Raw genomic sequence first — 15,884 nt, forward strand, 5'->3', positions numbered from 1 at the left:
TACAGGGGTTCAAGAAGGCAGCTCACCACCACCTTCTCAAGGGCAACCAGGCATAAGCAATAGATGTTGGCCAATCACATCACCCAAATGAATAAATTAAAATAATAATAATCTGGCTGGGGTGATTTCAACACTGTACCCTGAAGTGTCCATGGTTTCTGTAGAATGAGCTAGGGAGCTGATAGCATGCCTGCTTGGAGTCATAACCTAGTACAAAGAAAATGATTATGATTATTGGAGGTCTGTCACCTCAGCTCCAGGACTCTGCAGATGTTCCTCAGAGTCGTGTCCTCAGCACAATCATCAGCTGCCTCATCAATGACCTGCCCTCCATCATAAGGTCAAAAATGGGGATATTAGCTGAAGATTGCACAGTGTTCAGCACTATTCATGACTCATCAGATCCTGAAGCAGTTCACGTTCAAATGAACCAAGATTTGGACAATATCCAGGCTTGAGCCAACAAGTGGCAAGTAACAACTACACCACACAAATGCCAGGCAATGACTATCAAACCACTACCCTTCAACATTCAATGGTGTAACCAACACTGAATCCTCTACCTTGTGGATTAGCATTAACCAGAACTGAACTGGACTTGCCATATAAATACAGTGGCTACAAGACCAGGCCAGAGGCTGTAAAAATGTGGTGAGTAGCTCATCTCCTGACTCAGGACAATCAACACTCAAGAGGCTTGACACCATTCAGGACAAAGTGTCCTGCTTGATTGGCACCATAAACATGCACACCCTCCACCACTAAAACTCAGCAGCAGTGTGTACTTTCTTCAACATGTACTACAGAAAATCACCAAGCACATTAGACCGCACCTTCCAAACACACAACCATTACTATCTAGATGGACAAGGACAGCAGATACATTGGAATACCACCCCTGTAAGTTTCCCTCCAAGCCGTTCAGGATCTTGACTTGGAAATATATCGTCATTCCTTCAATGTTGCTGGATCGAAATCCTGCAGTTCCCTTCCTAACCACATTGTGTGGCTATGTACAGCACAGGGATTTCTCAGGAGCAACTAGATATGGGTAATAAATGCTGGCCCAGTCAGTAATATCCACATCTCATATCCTATGAGTAAATAAAAAAAGTACTACAAAATAGCCAGAAATATATTATTTGGTAACTAGGTTACTAAGGGATTGGCAAAAGAGTTAGATGAAAGTTCTTCAGTCTCATGATACAAACACACAGTGAATTATCTATTTAAGTTCTAAGGAATGTGATAACAGGAAAAGCAAGGAGAAATAGAGATTGTCAGATATAAAGTCAATGTGGAAGTCAGCTGAATAGCTGTGAAAAAAAATGTCACTTTCAAAGTTCAGCTAAACTTGTGAAAGATTGACTTAAGTTTAGACAAAGATCTGAGAGCATGTGTAGTAGTCTAACATCATTGCAAAATAGAAAATAAATGAGACTGTAATCTTCTGTTATACAAGTCTAAGTTGTGCAATGTCCATGGATATGTGTATCACTTCCATTTAGAGGTGGGTCTGCATTTCTTGAAGGACTATATAATTCTCAGTTTATGGCATATGCATTCACAAGGACCTCACCTAATCTGGTATTAGGGGCAGACAGGAAATCAATGTCCAGCAATTACTTTCAAAGAGATATCACATTTACAGGTCACCTAATCAGTAGTTCATCCAAGCCAGGAACATCATTCAGGCTCTCAGATTGGCTACTGGCAGCGAAACGTTATAGCCATTCAACCTTTTCCCAGTCAGCCTACGTCTCGTGGTCAGTCAGACTTCCTCCCTTGCTCAGACATGCTTCATTGATTGGTGCCTGTTACACTCCGGGCTCTCTTCTTCAATCATTCTCCATGCCCTATGGAACATGAGCTACTGCCACCCAATCTCAGTCATAGTCTGACATAGTTTATTTTGAGGCTATGAGGACAAAGTAGCAGCTACTCACGACAGTACCATGCCTGCTGTACAATTCTTAAATCCACTCAGGACTTCAAAGGCATCTACTGTTCACTGGTGGAGAACTTAATTGGGAAGGGGAACTTAATTCAAGTAAACTGATCTTTCAGTGGGCATGCATGACATGCAAATGCATACAAAAGGCGTTCCTGTTATCTACTATACAAAGCTTGATTTACCTTTAAAGTTCTGAGAACTGAATTGCAAACTTATATCCTGCTTGAGTTTTGGTCTTTTATGTAATGAAATTGCTTGCTTGGCTTGTTTCCCACTTCCAGGAGCAGCACAAGATCAGACTTCCAGTGTGTAAATCAAAGGTCTAAATACAACTATCTAATACTAATAAAAAGTTAAGACTTAGTGTAGCCTCAAAATGAAAAGCATAATCACATAAGGGACAAGATTAAAATTATACAATAATGCTGAGAAAGCTCTGGATAACATAAATAGGTATGAATTTCTGTTGATGAAGACTTCAGTGGGACAGAGTGGAATCACTTGCCAGTTTAGGAAGGGAATCTATTTTTAAATTTCAAGGTGTAATTTCTAAAAAGAAGTACTGCTTGCTCGTAATTAATATCTTAAACGTACCGCTTTAAAGTTTTGAATAGGCTCTTCATGTTCTCTAGGAGAAAGCGAGGACTGCAGATGCTGGAAATCAAGAGTTGAGAGTGGGGTGCAGGAAAAGGACAGCAGATCAGGCATAAGCCCTTCTGAAATGTCGATCCTCCTGCTCCTTGGATGCTGCCTGTCCTGTTGTGCTTTTCCAGCACCACACTCTCAATTATTCATGTTCTCTGTGAGAGACATGGTATGGTCAGCTAATTAAACTACATCTATAAACTAGATCAATATCTACCAGATAGTATACCAGTCTGAAGCATAGTGGAATAAATATGGTGTAGTAACATGTATGGAGCAGAATCATCACAAGTTTAGTGAGGAAGTGTTGGATTTAATTCTCTTTCTTTGCCAGCATCCAGCAAGCTGCATGAGAGGGCTGAGTTTGAAAGAAAAACTGAGTGATATCACAGAACTGTAAATTCATTGATCTCTAACCTTCCATTTACAATTAATAGTACAAAGTAAATTTGAAACTTAGCCCGCTGAGTCATAGAGTCATAGTAATAGAGATGTACAGCAGGGAAACATATCCTTTGGTCTAACCCGTCCATGCCAACCAGATATCCCAAGCCAATCTAGTCCTACCTGCCAGCACCCGACCCATATCCCTCCAAACCCTTCCTATTCATATACCCATCCAAATGCCTCTTATAGTTGCAATTGTACCAGCCTCCACCACTTCCTCTGGCAGCTCATTCCACACATGTACTACTGTCTGTGTGAAAAAGTTGCCCCTTAGGTCTCTTTTATATCTTTCCCCTCTCACCCTAAACATATGTCCTCTAGTTCTGGACTCCCCGACCCCAGGGAAAACACTTTGCCTATTTACCTTGTCCATGCCCCTCATAATTTTGTAAACCTCTATAAGGTCACCCCTCAGCCTCCGACACTCCAGGGAAAACAGCTCCAGCATGTTCAGCCTCTCCCTATACCTCAAATCCCTCCAACCCTGGCAACATCCGTGTAAATTTTTTCTGAACCCTTTCAAGTTTCACAACATCTTTCCGATAGGAAGGAGACCAGAATTGCACATAATATTCCAAAAGTAACCTAGCCAATGTCCTGTACAGCCGTAACATGACCTCCCAACTCCTGTACTCAATACTCTGACCAATAAAGGAAAACATACCAAACGCCTTCTTCACTATCCTATTTACCTGCACTCCAAGGTCTCTTTGTTCAGCAACACTCCTTAGAATCTTACCATTAAGTGTCCTGCTAAGATTTGCTTTCCCTAAATGCAGCACCTCGCATTTATCTAAATTAAACTCCATCTGCCACTTCTCAACACATTGGTCCATCTGATTCAGATCCTATTGTAATCTGAGGTAACCTTCTTCACTGTCCACTACTGCAAACTTATCTGCAAACTTACTAACTATACCTCTAATGCTCAAGTCCAAATCATTTATATAAATGACAAAAAGTAATGGACCCAGCACCAATCCTTGTGGCACTCCATTGGTCACAGGCCTCCAGTCTGAAAAACAACCCTCCACCACCACCCTCTGTCTTCCACCTTTGAGCCAGTTCTGTATCCAAATGGCTAGTTCTCCCTGTATTCCATGCGATCTAACCTTGCTAACCAGTCTCCCATGGGGAACATTACTGAACGCCTTACTGAAGTCCATATAGATCACATCCACTGCTCTGCCCTCATCAATCCTCTTTGTTACTTCATAAAACTCGATCAAGTATGTGAGACATGTTTTCCCATGCACAAAGCAATGTTGACTATCTCTAATCTGTCCTTGCCTTTCCAAGTACATGTACATCCCATCCCTCAGGATTCCCTCCAACAACTTGCCCACCACTGATGTCAAGCTCACCAGTCTATAGTTCCTTGGCTTGTCCTTACCACCTTTCTTAAACAGTGGCACCACATTAGCCAACCTCCAGTCTTCTGGAATCTCATCTGTGACTATTGATGATACAAATATCTCAGCAAAGGGCCCAGCAATCACTTCTCTAGCTTCCCACAGAGTTCTGGGGTACACCTGATCAGGTCCTGGGGATTTATCCACTTCTTTGAGTTTCAAGACATCCAGCACTTCCCCCTCTGTAATATGGACGTTTTTGAAGCTGTCACCATCTATTTCCCCACATTCTATATCTTCCATGTTGTTCTTCTCCTCAGTAAACTCTGATGCAAAGTACTCACTTAGTATCTTCCCCATCTCCTGCTGCTCCACACAAAGGTCACCTTGCTGATCTTTGAGGGGCTCTATTCTCTCCCCAGTTACCCTTTTGTCCTTAATGTATTTGTAAAAACCCTTTGGATTCTCCTTACCTCTATTTGCCAAAGCTATCTCATGTCCCCTTTCTGTCCTCTTGATTTCCCTCTTAAGTATACTCCTACTGCCTTTATACCCTTCTAAGGATTCACTCAATCTATCCTGTCTATACCTGACACATAGTTCCTTCTATTTCTTAATCAGACCCTCAATTGCTTCAGTCATCCAGCATTCCCTATACTTACTAGCCTTTCCTTTCACCCTAACAGGAATATATTGTCTCTGGACTCTCGTTATCTCATTTCTGAAGGCTTCCCATTTTCCAGCCATCCCTTTACGTGCAAACATCTGCCCCCAATCAGCTTTTGAAAGTTCTTGCCCAATACCGTTAAAATTGGCCTTTCTCAAATTTAGAACTTCAACTTTTAGATGTGGTCTATCCTTTTCCATCACTATTTTAAATCTAATAGAATCATGGTCGCTGGCCCCAAAGTGCTCCCCCACTGACACCTCCTTCACTTGCCCTGCCGTATTTCTCAAGAGTAGGTCAAGGTTTGCACCTTCTCTAGTAGGTACATCCACATACTGAATCAGAAAATTGTCTCGTACACACTTAACAAATTCATCTCCATCTAAACCCTTAACACTATGGCAGTCCCCGTCTATGTTTGGAAAGTTAAAATCCCCTACCATAATCACCCTATTATTCTTACAGATAAGTGAGATCTCCTTACAAGTTTGTTTCTTAATTTCCCTCTGACTATTAGAGGGTCTATAACACAATCCCAACAAGGTGATCATCCAGGAATATCCTCCCTCAGCACAGCTGTAATGCTATCCTTTATCAAAAACACCACTCCCCCTCCTTTCTTGCCTCCCTTTCTGTCCTTCCTGTAGCATTTGTATCTTGGAACATTAAGCTGCCAGTCCTGCCCATCCCTGAGCCACGTTTCTGTAATTGCTTGTTTGAAGCTCTCTGTTAACTGTATATTCAACCATCACATCGAGGAATGGGAGTCTGTTGTCGTTCTCCTCCTCTTTTGTGAACTTTATGCCTGTCAGGATATTGTTGATGGTGTTGTATATTGCCTCTAATTTGTTCTGTTTTGTGATGACAAAGGTGTCATCTACTTAGCGGACCCAAAGTTTGGGTTGGATAGATGGGAGGGCAGCTTGTTCAAGTCTGCATTACTGCCTCCGTTATGAGCCCTGATATTGGTGATCCCATAGGTGTTCCATTGACTTGTTTGTAGGTTTTGTTATTGAATGTGAAGTGGATGGTGAGGCACAGGTCCACTAGCTTGAGGATGTTGTCTTTGCTGATAAAGTTGGTGCTGTCTGGTGTTTGTGGTCCAGGTTTTCCAAGTAGTGATGCCAGTGTTTCTTTGGCCAGGTCGATGTTAATCCATGTGAAAAGGGCTGTAACGTCAAAGGACACCATTATTTCATTGTCTTCTATTTTGGTGTCTTTTATGGTTTCCTGTTTGGAAGTCTGTTCTGTTTAATCGCTGTTAAACAGAATCTCATCCTTTTTAACAGCACTTTAAATCAGGAGAATTAAACAGGACAGACTTTCAAAACATGAAACCAGATGGATCCAACACATCATGCTTCTATGGATGACCAAAAATACACAAACCAGCGACCCCATAAACCCCCCCAGCACCATAGTCTCCCTACCTGATAAGCCAACATACAGACTAGCCAAAGAACTCCACCAAAAGCTAAAACACCTAATTGAAGATTCACGCCATTCCATTCACTCCACCCAAGAATTCCTGAACACCATCAAAGATACCAAGATAGAAGAGGATGAAATAATGGTGTCCTTTGACGTTACAACCCTTTTTACATGGATAACATCAACCTCGCCAAAGAAACACTGGCATCACTACTTAGAAAACCTGGACCACAAACACCAGACAGCACCAACTTCATCAGTAAGACAACATCCTCAAGCTAGTGGACCTGTGCCTCACCACCCACTTCACATTCAATAACAAAACCTACATCGGGCAAACTAGCAGGAAACTTGCTACCAGGATACATGAACACCAACTGGCCACCAAAAGACATGACCAACTAACACTAGTTTCTATACATACAGACAAAGAAGGACACCACTTTGACTGGGACAACACACACATCCTAGGACAGGCGAAACAAAGACATGCAAGGGAATTCTTAGAGGCATGGCATTCTAACCAGAACTCCATCAATAAACACATTGATTTAGACCCTATCTACCTTCCCTTGAAAAAAAGAACCGGAAATGACATCACCCACCTTAAGAAACCAAGGCCAAGAGAGGCGGGATATACCACCAACGCTTCACCGGAGACTCACTGATGATGTTACCTAGTATGGTGATGAGACATCTGAAAACAAACTTTCAAGCTCAGCGAACTAACTTAGTTCCTTGCAAGGCATTTTGCTAGTGCTGTTGGGGAAGCTTTAAACTACCTCTGCATGGGTGTGAGAACTAGGAGAGAATATTAGTATCTGCAATACCAGAGTGAGCGCTGCGAGAGGCAGATAGCATTAGAATAGAAGTTAGTTAATAACTGGAGGTGGAGTAATGGAGAAGTGTAAACATTCTGGATCAGGTTGACACAGCCTGATTGATTATGCATTGAGTACAGAAAATAAAAATGATGAGTTACAGATGCAGATTGCCATGTAGAATTACTACATTGTGGCAATTCGAGAGACCTGGCTCCAGGAACACAGGGTTTACTGTTAAATATTCCTGAATACAGAGTGTTCAAGAAACATAGGTAAAGGAGAAAAGAAGGAGGGGTGTCAGTTTAGTTTAGGAGAGTATTGCCGTACTGAATGCAAGAACAGAATCAAGTTGGTTACAGCTAAGGGATAAGAAAGATGCACTTACATTGCTCAGCGTACAAACTACAATTCATGGGAAGGATGTAGAGGATAAATCTACAAGGAAGTTACAGAGAGATGCAAGCACTACAGAGTAGTTATAATGGGAGACTTTAATTACCTAAATATAGACTGAGATAGTGGTAGTGTTAAGGGCAGAGAGCAGGAAGTATTCTTAGAACGTGCTCAGGAGAATTTTCTACAACAGCGTGTTCAGTCCAAAAGTAAAGGAAGCACTGCTATGCCTGGTTTTGTGAAAGGGGTGGGCCAATTAGATCAATCACCAGTGGGGAAAAATTTATGGGACTATGATTTTATTTACATATGTTTAGGATGACAGTGGAAAAGAGGAATGAACAATTCAGGATAAGAAACATTAAGTGTGAACAATCAACTTCAGTGAATGGTGTTGGGCCAAATAGACTGGAGCCAATTGTTGATAGGAGATACTGCAGTTGAACAATGGGCCGCCTTTAAAGAAGAGATGGTTCTGATACAGTCAAATGATATTCCCTCAAAAGGGAGGGGGGGGGGAATGAACAAATTCAGCGGTCTCTAGATAAAAAAGGAAATAGAAATTAAGATAAAGAAGAAAATGTGTGCTTATGATGGGTGTCAGGTAGAAAATTCAAATGATCTACATTGCAGACTGATCAGAAAAGTTGAAGCTTTTGAAGAATGTGGTGAGTTGGATTCAAATTTGGGTCAGTGACAGGAAATAAAGGGTAATGGGTGAGCAGATGCTTTTCCAAATGGAAAGTGGTTTCCAGTGGTTTTTCACAGGGTTCAGGATGGGTCTCCTATTGTTTGTAGCATATATTAATGATTTAGATTTAAATGTAGGAGGCATGGTTGGGAAATTCGCATACAATACAATAATTGACTAGGTACTTAATAGTGAAACGGTTGGCTATCAACTGCAGACTGATAGCAATGAATTGATTGAGTGGGCAGGAAAATGGCAAATGGAATTCAAACTGGAGAAGTCTAAAGTTGTGCATTTCGGAAAGGCCAAATAAGGAATACACAAAAAATAGTTGGGTATTCAGAGTGGGAGAAGAAATGAGAGGCTTTGGAGTGCATGTCCATGGGTCCCCAAAAATGGCAGAATAGATAGAGGTGGTGATAAAGAATTCATTTGGGTGCTTTCTTTCATTTGCTAGGTAAACACAAAAGCAGGGATGTATTAATGGAACAATATAAATCAGTGGTTAGGGCACAGCTGGAGGTTTTTTTTCCATAAATTTCTGGTCACCACATAGAATCATAGAATCTCTACAGTGTGGAAACAGGCCCTTCAACCCAACAAGTCCACACCAACCCTCCTAAGAGTAACCCATCCAGACCCATTCCCCTACCCCTATGACTCTACATTTACCCCTCACTAATGCACCACACTTACACATCCCTGAACACTATGGACAATTTACCATGGCCAATTCACCCATAGCAGGAAGGACATAATTGTTTGAGAGAGTATAGAGAGAAGATTTACAAGAATGTTCCAGGTTTGAGAATTACAAATATGAGGAGAAATTGGGTAAGATGGGGTTGTTTCCTCTAAACAGAGAAACCTGACGGGTGACTTAATTGAACAAAATAATGAGGGGCCTGGATAGCGTGGACATGGAAGACCTTTACCCTAGCAAAGTGGTTAATTATTCAGAGGCAGAGACTTATTATGATTGGTGGAAGGATTAGAGGAAACACGAAGAAAAACATTCTCACCCAGAAGGTGGTGGTGTCTGAAATCTGCCACTTAGTTTGATGGTAGAGGTAGAAATTTGAAAAGAATGTGACCTGGATCTGCATCTGAAATGTTGTAACCTGCAAGGCAATGGGCCAAGTGCTGGAAAGTGGGATTAGAATGAGCAGTTTATTCAGCTGATGCAGATATGATGGATTGAATGGCCTCTTTCTGTGCTGTAGTTTATCTATAATTGCTATGGGAGATGAGAAACCTCAGTAATGAGAATAGATTGAAGAAGTTGGGACTGCTTTTCTTGGAGAGGAAAAGGCTGAGAAGAGATTTGAGAGAAGTTTTCAAAATTATTAGAGTTCTCAACAGAGTAGACAGGGAGAAACTGTTCCTCTCATAAATGGATCGGGAATGACAGGCACAGATTTAAAGCAATTTGCAAAAGCCATTAGAAGAAATTTTTTCATGCAGTTTGGGGTCTGGAATGTACGGCTTGAAAATGAGGTGGAGGCTGTTTCTACTTAAATAATCATCCAACGGTCTCTTTAATGCCTCAGTTGAAACTATGTGCAGGGATATGGGGAAAGGTATGAGGACCTCATTGAGTCATGATGCTCATTCAGAGAGCCAGTGCAGACACAATGGGCCAAATGGCCTTGCTCAGCTTAAAACAGGTTAGCACAATCTCTATTTGACATCCCGATGATAGTGTCAGTGATTCTGTGAAATTAAGTTGTGGTTGAGAATCCAATCAAACTAATATCAGAAATAAAGCAAGGTTGCTTCAATGTTAAAATTTTTGCTACCAGAAAGTTTGTCATCTAAATCCACAGAATATCAGGCAGAAGAGTAATTCCACAAAACAAGACAACATAAAACACATTTCCTTACCTCCTCGGGTTTGCTTTAAAACATAATTTCAAAGCTCCCAGATCCTGTGAGCGTTTTGTCTAGTAAATTATTTTTTAAAGTCCTTAATATGACAACTTTATGTCCTTTGGTCTTACCACCCTGATTTCTTATGAAACAATCTGTTACATCTGAGCTACTCTAGTGTGAAGATCACCTTAAGGTTCTTTCCAGATCTTGCCTGTGGAGCTTCAACTTCTCTAATCTCTCCCTATAATGTATCCTTTTTACACTTGAATTCATTTTTATTCTTCTTGGTGCATGTACATCAAGACTGTAGCTTGGTCTGGCCAATATATTAAAAAGCTTAGCACAATCTAGATTTATTTTGCATGCCACTAGTGCAGTGTCAGAAAGAACATTACAGTATTGCTTCCAGTATAAGCTTGAATTGCACTGAACTTAAATAACCTCACTCAGAGGTGCTGCACACCAAAATCTTATGGTTGCCCTTTAATAGTTGCTGCTCACCCATAATGTTGGGTCAAGAGGGATCAAAGTAACTGGAGCAAGAACATGAATCAAAATTATCCAGTAAATGAAACAGTTTGAGGTCATCTTGTTGCAGAAAGATCTGCAAAAAATGCTGGAATATTTTGAAGCTGAGAGCTATTGTCAAGTAAGAACAACGTAAACTAATCTGACTGGAACTTTCTGCAAGCAGTAATGTTTCTAATGGGTTTGAAACCTGGTAACAGGTGAACAAAATAAAGAAAATAAAATGCTGGTCTTGGCAGGTTTGCGAAGGAAATTTTACTGCCAAGCTCACTTAATTATAGTATGTTTTCTGACAGTGCATCTTTTCAGTATTGCACTCAGTTTAGATGTTTCATCAGAGTAATCTGATTAGCTTTTGTGTCAACGTATTTGTCTTGTGAACCATTAAGTATGACAATCAACAACCAGTCAGCATAAGGTGAACACTGCACATTTGCACACCCTCTGAACTAAATGTCACGGATGTTATCTGATATTCTATTTCCAACCAACAATACCTTATTGCCCAGAGGCCAACTTGAGGACATTGGGCTGCTCAAAGATTTCAATCTAATTACCTGCCTTTGAGAGGGTACAGAAGAAGCCTAATATCAGGTACCAAGCTTAAAGGATTTCAGCACGTGGAGAGATTGGAGAAGCTTAGATTGGTCCCTTTAGAACAGAAAAAGCTAAATAACTGTTTATTAGAAATGTAAGTAAGGAGAAAATATTTCCAGTGGCTTAAAGATCAGTAACCAAATAAACAAGAGGTAGAGACAAAACAAGGATTTGTTTAAACACAGTAAATTCAAACTCCAATCTGAACACAGAAACACAGCAAGTCTGGCACATCTGTGGAGAGAGACAGATTGACATTTTGAGTTCACTGTTTCAGAGCTGCAAGGTGTTGGGAAAATGTTTATTTAATTATTTTTGACAGGCAAAGAAAAACAAAGAGGTTGTTAATAGTGGAGAAATAGTAAGCGAGATGTAAATAGGGCATAAATTATGTTGTAAGTTATGGGAGAAAATGTACTAAGAGCAAGTCCTTACTTCCCACCCCACTAGTCTTCACATTCAAAGGATGAAGCTCAGGCTTTTGTGCCACTTCCAGCAGGATGCCACCACCAAACACATCTTCTACTCCCCTCCACTGGCAGTATTCCGCAGGGACTGTTCCTTCTGTGACACCTTGGTCCACTTCTCCATCACTCCTAATGCTTCCTCACCCCCACCCCGCCATTACACATTTCCACACAATCGCAGAAGGTATAACACTTGCCCATTCACCTTGTTACTCCTCACTGTCATCTACTCACATTGCAGTCTCCTTTACATTGTAGATACCAAACATAGACTTGGACAGTCACATTTCTAAATTCTAGAGAATAAGTGTTTAATTTATTTAATCTCTCCTCATAACTTAACCCCTGAAGTCCAGGTATGATCCTTGTAAACCTGCGTTGAACTCCGTCCAGGGCCAAAACATCCTTCTTAAGGTGTGGTGCCCAGATCAGCCCTCAATACTCTAAGTGGGGTCTACCTAGGGTTTGTTTAACTGCAGCATAATATTTGCATCACTGTACTCCAGTCTTTCATTAGCCTTCTTGACTATTTTCTGCATTTTATGTTCATGGCATTTTAAAGGGTAATCCACCTGAACCTCCAGATCCCATTGGACATCCACTGTATTTAACTTTGTGTCCATTTTCAGCCCGAAATGGATAACTTTACACTTGGTTATATTAAAATCCATCTGTCACAGCTTTGCCCATTCACCTAATTTATTGATACCTTACTGTAATTTTACTCTGTCATCAACACTGTCTATAATGCTGCCCAATTTTGAATCACCAGAAAGTTTAAATATTTGACTTTTTGCGGCATTATCCAAGTTATTAATGAACATTGTGCATAATTGAGGCCCAACACCGATACCTGTAGGACATCACTAGTCAATTCCTTCCTATTTGAGTACTTATCCATTACTCTCTATTTCCGGCCACTCAACTAATTTCCTGTCTTCTACTTGAAATGTTAACTCTGTTTCAATCTCCATAGGAAGCTGCCAGACCTGCTGAGCTTTTCCAGCAATGTCTGTGTTTATATCAGATTTCCAGAAACATTTTGCCTTTATTTAAGTTGCAATTTGAAATAGAATTGCTTGAAAGGGTGGTGAATGTAAATTAATCGGTAAATCTCAATTGGAAGTTTAATAAATAAAAGGAGGGAAGAAAGAAAATACATCGTTATGGGGAAACAGTAGGTGTTTAGAGGTACATTTTGGACTTTACAATAATCTGAACATTTTGCAATCATAATTATCATGCCAGATTTTTCAAAATTAAATGATCACACTTTTATGTAAATTTGAACTTAATGTAATTAGCAAACTACATATTCCTTTGTTAAAGATAAAAATGGAAGTATAGTTGTAAAGTGGGATAAAGCTGATTAGAGACCCATACTTCAGTGTCCCAAAGGCATCCCTGGCCAATTACTGTCAGTGAGGACTGACTAATAGAAGAGAAGTGGAGCCCTTCCTACTCATATGTCACAGATCAGTCATTTTTAGGCTAGTTGCTGTCAGGATGGGACCACATTGGGTCCTAAAGCCCAAAGCCATGAAATGGACTAAGTGAACATTGTCTTAAATGCTAAAAATCACACAATACCAGATTATAGTCCAACAGGTTTATTTGGAAGCACTAGCTTTCAGAGCACTGCTCCTTCATCAGATAACTGTCTTAATGTGCTTTTTTTCAAATTCGTTTTTGTTATTATTTATTGTGAACTGTTATTCTGAACTTTTTATTTCTCTATTTCTTCATTTTTCTGATTTATTACAATAATTATGTACCTTTGAAGGTCTGTAATGCTGGACTTTTCTTTATTTTTCTAATTAATTTTTCCCAAAGAACTTATACTGAAGAATCTGTACCCTGGGACCTTTGTATCTAAGATGGCACCATAGGTGGAGACCTGTAAACTTCTCACTGTACTCATGCGAGTACGTGACAATAAAACTAACTCAACTCAATTCAAAAGACATTGGGTGTCTCTGAAAATATTTAGTTACTAAACTAGGATGCTATAGCCCTTCTCAAACTTTGCCCAACAAACATCTAAAATTGCATTGTACTAAAATATTCTAATGATCAGCTGGTACACATTTGACAACAGTTTTCAAGCAATCACAGGAAACAAAGACTAAACTTATGCTGAAACCAAAAGAGAAAATACTGGAAAATCTCAGCAGGTCTGGCAGCATCTGTAAGGAGAGAAAAGAGCTGATGTTTCGAGTGTAACTGACCCTTTGACAAAGCTTTGTCAAAGAGTCAGTTACACTCGAAACGTCAGCTCTTTTCTCTCCTTACAGATGCTGCCAGACCTGCTGAGATTTTCCAGCATTTTCTCTTTTGGTTTCAGATTCCAGCATCTGCAGTAATTAGCTTTTAAACTTATGCTGAGTTTCCTCTTTGCAATGGAGTTTCTCTTCTGAGCTATGTGTATTCATGGAATGGAACATTCCAATTGTTGAAGCAAATTGTTAAAACATTTGTATGGAGATAATCTCTTTTTTATGCAATGGCAATAGATTACATGATTTTATGTTTCTGTTGGATCATACTGTTAAAAGTCAAGTTGCTATGTTCCCACTCTCTCATTAGAAAGGGATGACTGGTGGTGTCTGAACCTGAGGATCACCAGGCCTTAGGTGAGAGGAAAGGTTGAGAAGGAGAGTCCTTAGCCAGTGCAAGAATTTAACCCACACTGTTGATATCACTTTAATTGCAAACCAACCGACTCTCGCTTTTGAGATAAAGTTGCCGTAGATTGTAGAACTGCTGCCTCATTACAGAGAGAGAGAAAGAGAGATGACTATTGGTGCTTTAACCTCAGGGTCACCACATCTCAAGCATGAGGAGACGTTGAGAAAGAGAATCCTTTGTGGTAACCTCAACTAGTGTGACAATTGAACCCTCTCTGTTAGAGATACTCTGCATTGCAAACTAACTATCAAGCCAACTGAATTAACCAAGATTTGGAGATGCCGGTGTTGGACTGGGGTGTACAAATTTAAAAATCACACAACACCAGGTTATAGTCCAACAGGTTTATTTGGAAACACTAGCTTTTGGAGCGTTGCTCCTTCCCCTGAAACCCAAAGTTAGCGCTCAGGCTGAACACAATGCTATTTCAATAGTCAATGATCATAATCAAGTTTATATGGGTTTTTCAACAATTGGTTACATTTGGTATTAAGGTAATGTACAAGTACCAAAAATAAAGTACAGTGCATGCAATTTCAGATGAAGCCAGATAGAGCAGTATACTGAAACCAGGGAAGATTTGTTTATAAGAGTTTCCAGCAGAGGGCAACAAACCACGTACATTTCAAGCTCAGCAACACAGAACTCTGCTTGTCCTTGATGCAGTTGCACCTGTATTGCAGGGGGCCAAACAGTCTATTTTTGAAAGACAAGCCTTTCTGTAAAAAGGGGCAATGTTGCTGTCTAAAACTCACTAAATTGATAGAATTGGCAATTCTCAAGAGGACAGATGCCTTTGCTCATAATTACCAGCAATTGTTCTTCCAGGAGGAAAACAACACATTTCTGATTACAAACTAAAACAAAGAAATACAGATGCTAAAAATTTGAAACAAAACAGAAATTGCTGGAGAAATTCAACAGGCTTGTCAGCATCTGTGGGAAGAAAGCACAGTTAACACTTCCCAGTTCCAGTGACTCTTCAGATGGCAGTAGCTAGAGAAAGGTAGTACTGTATATATGCTGAAGATGGGACAGGGGAGGGTGAGGGAATACAGTAAGCAATAGGTGGAGACAGAATCCAGTGGGAGACAAAGACAATTAAGCAGACTAAGGGCTGGGTTTATATAAAAGTTTTGTTTTGGCAACATTCAAGAACCAGACAAGTCTCTGTATGCAGGACTAAAGAGATTGAGAGTGCAAATCTGGAGCAGAGTGGGCAATGACTCTATGGTCATTTCCTACTGTAGGTCATTAATGTCTATGGTGATCAGTGTTAAAAATCACACAACACCTGGTTGTAGTCCAACAGGTTTAATTGGAAGTGC

General features: G+C 40.3%; 1 protein-coding gene across 1 annotated transcript in view; it reads right to left on the reverse strand.

The window, feature by feature from the left end:
* LOC140486249 (uncharacterized protein CXorf38-like) overlaps positions 1–15,884 on the reverse strand; it is an 85,930-nt gene that overhangs the window by 2,276 nt on the left and 67,770 nt on the right. The window lies entirely within an intron of this gene.

The sequence above is a fragment of the Chiloscyllium punctatum genome, chromosome 15 (genome assembly GCF_047496795.1).
Source record: "Chiloscyllium punctatum isolate Juve2018m chromosome 15, sChiPun1.3, whole genome shotgun sequence".
NCBI lineage: Eukaryota > Metazoa > Chordata > Chondrichthyes > Orectolobiformes > Hemiscylliidae > Chiloscyllium > Chiloscyllium punctatum.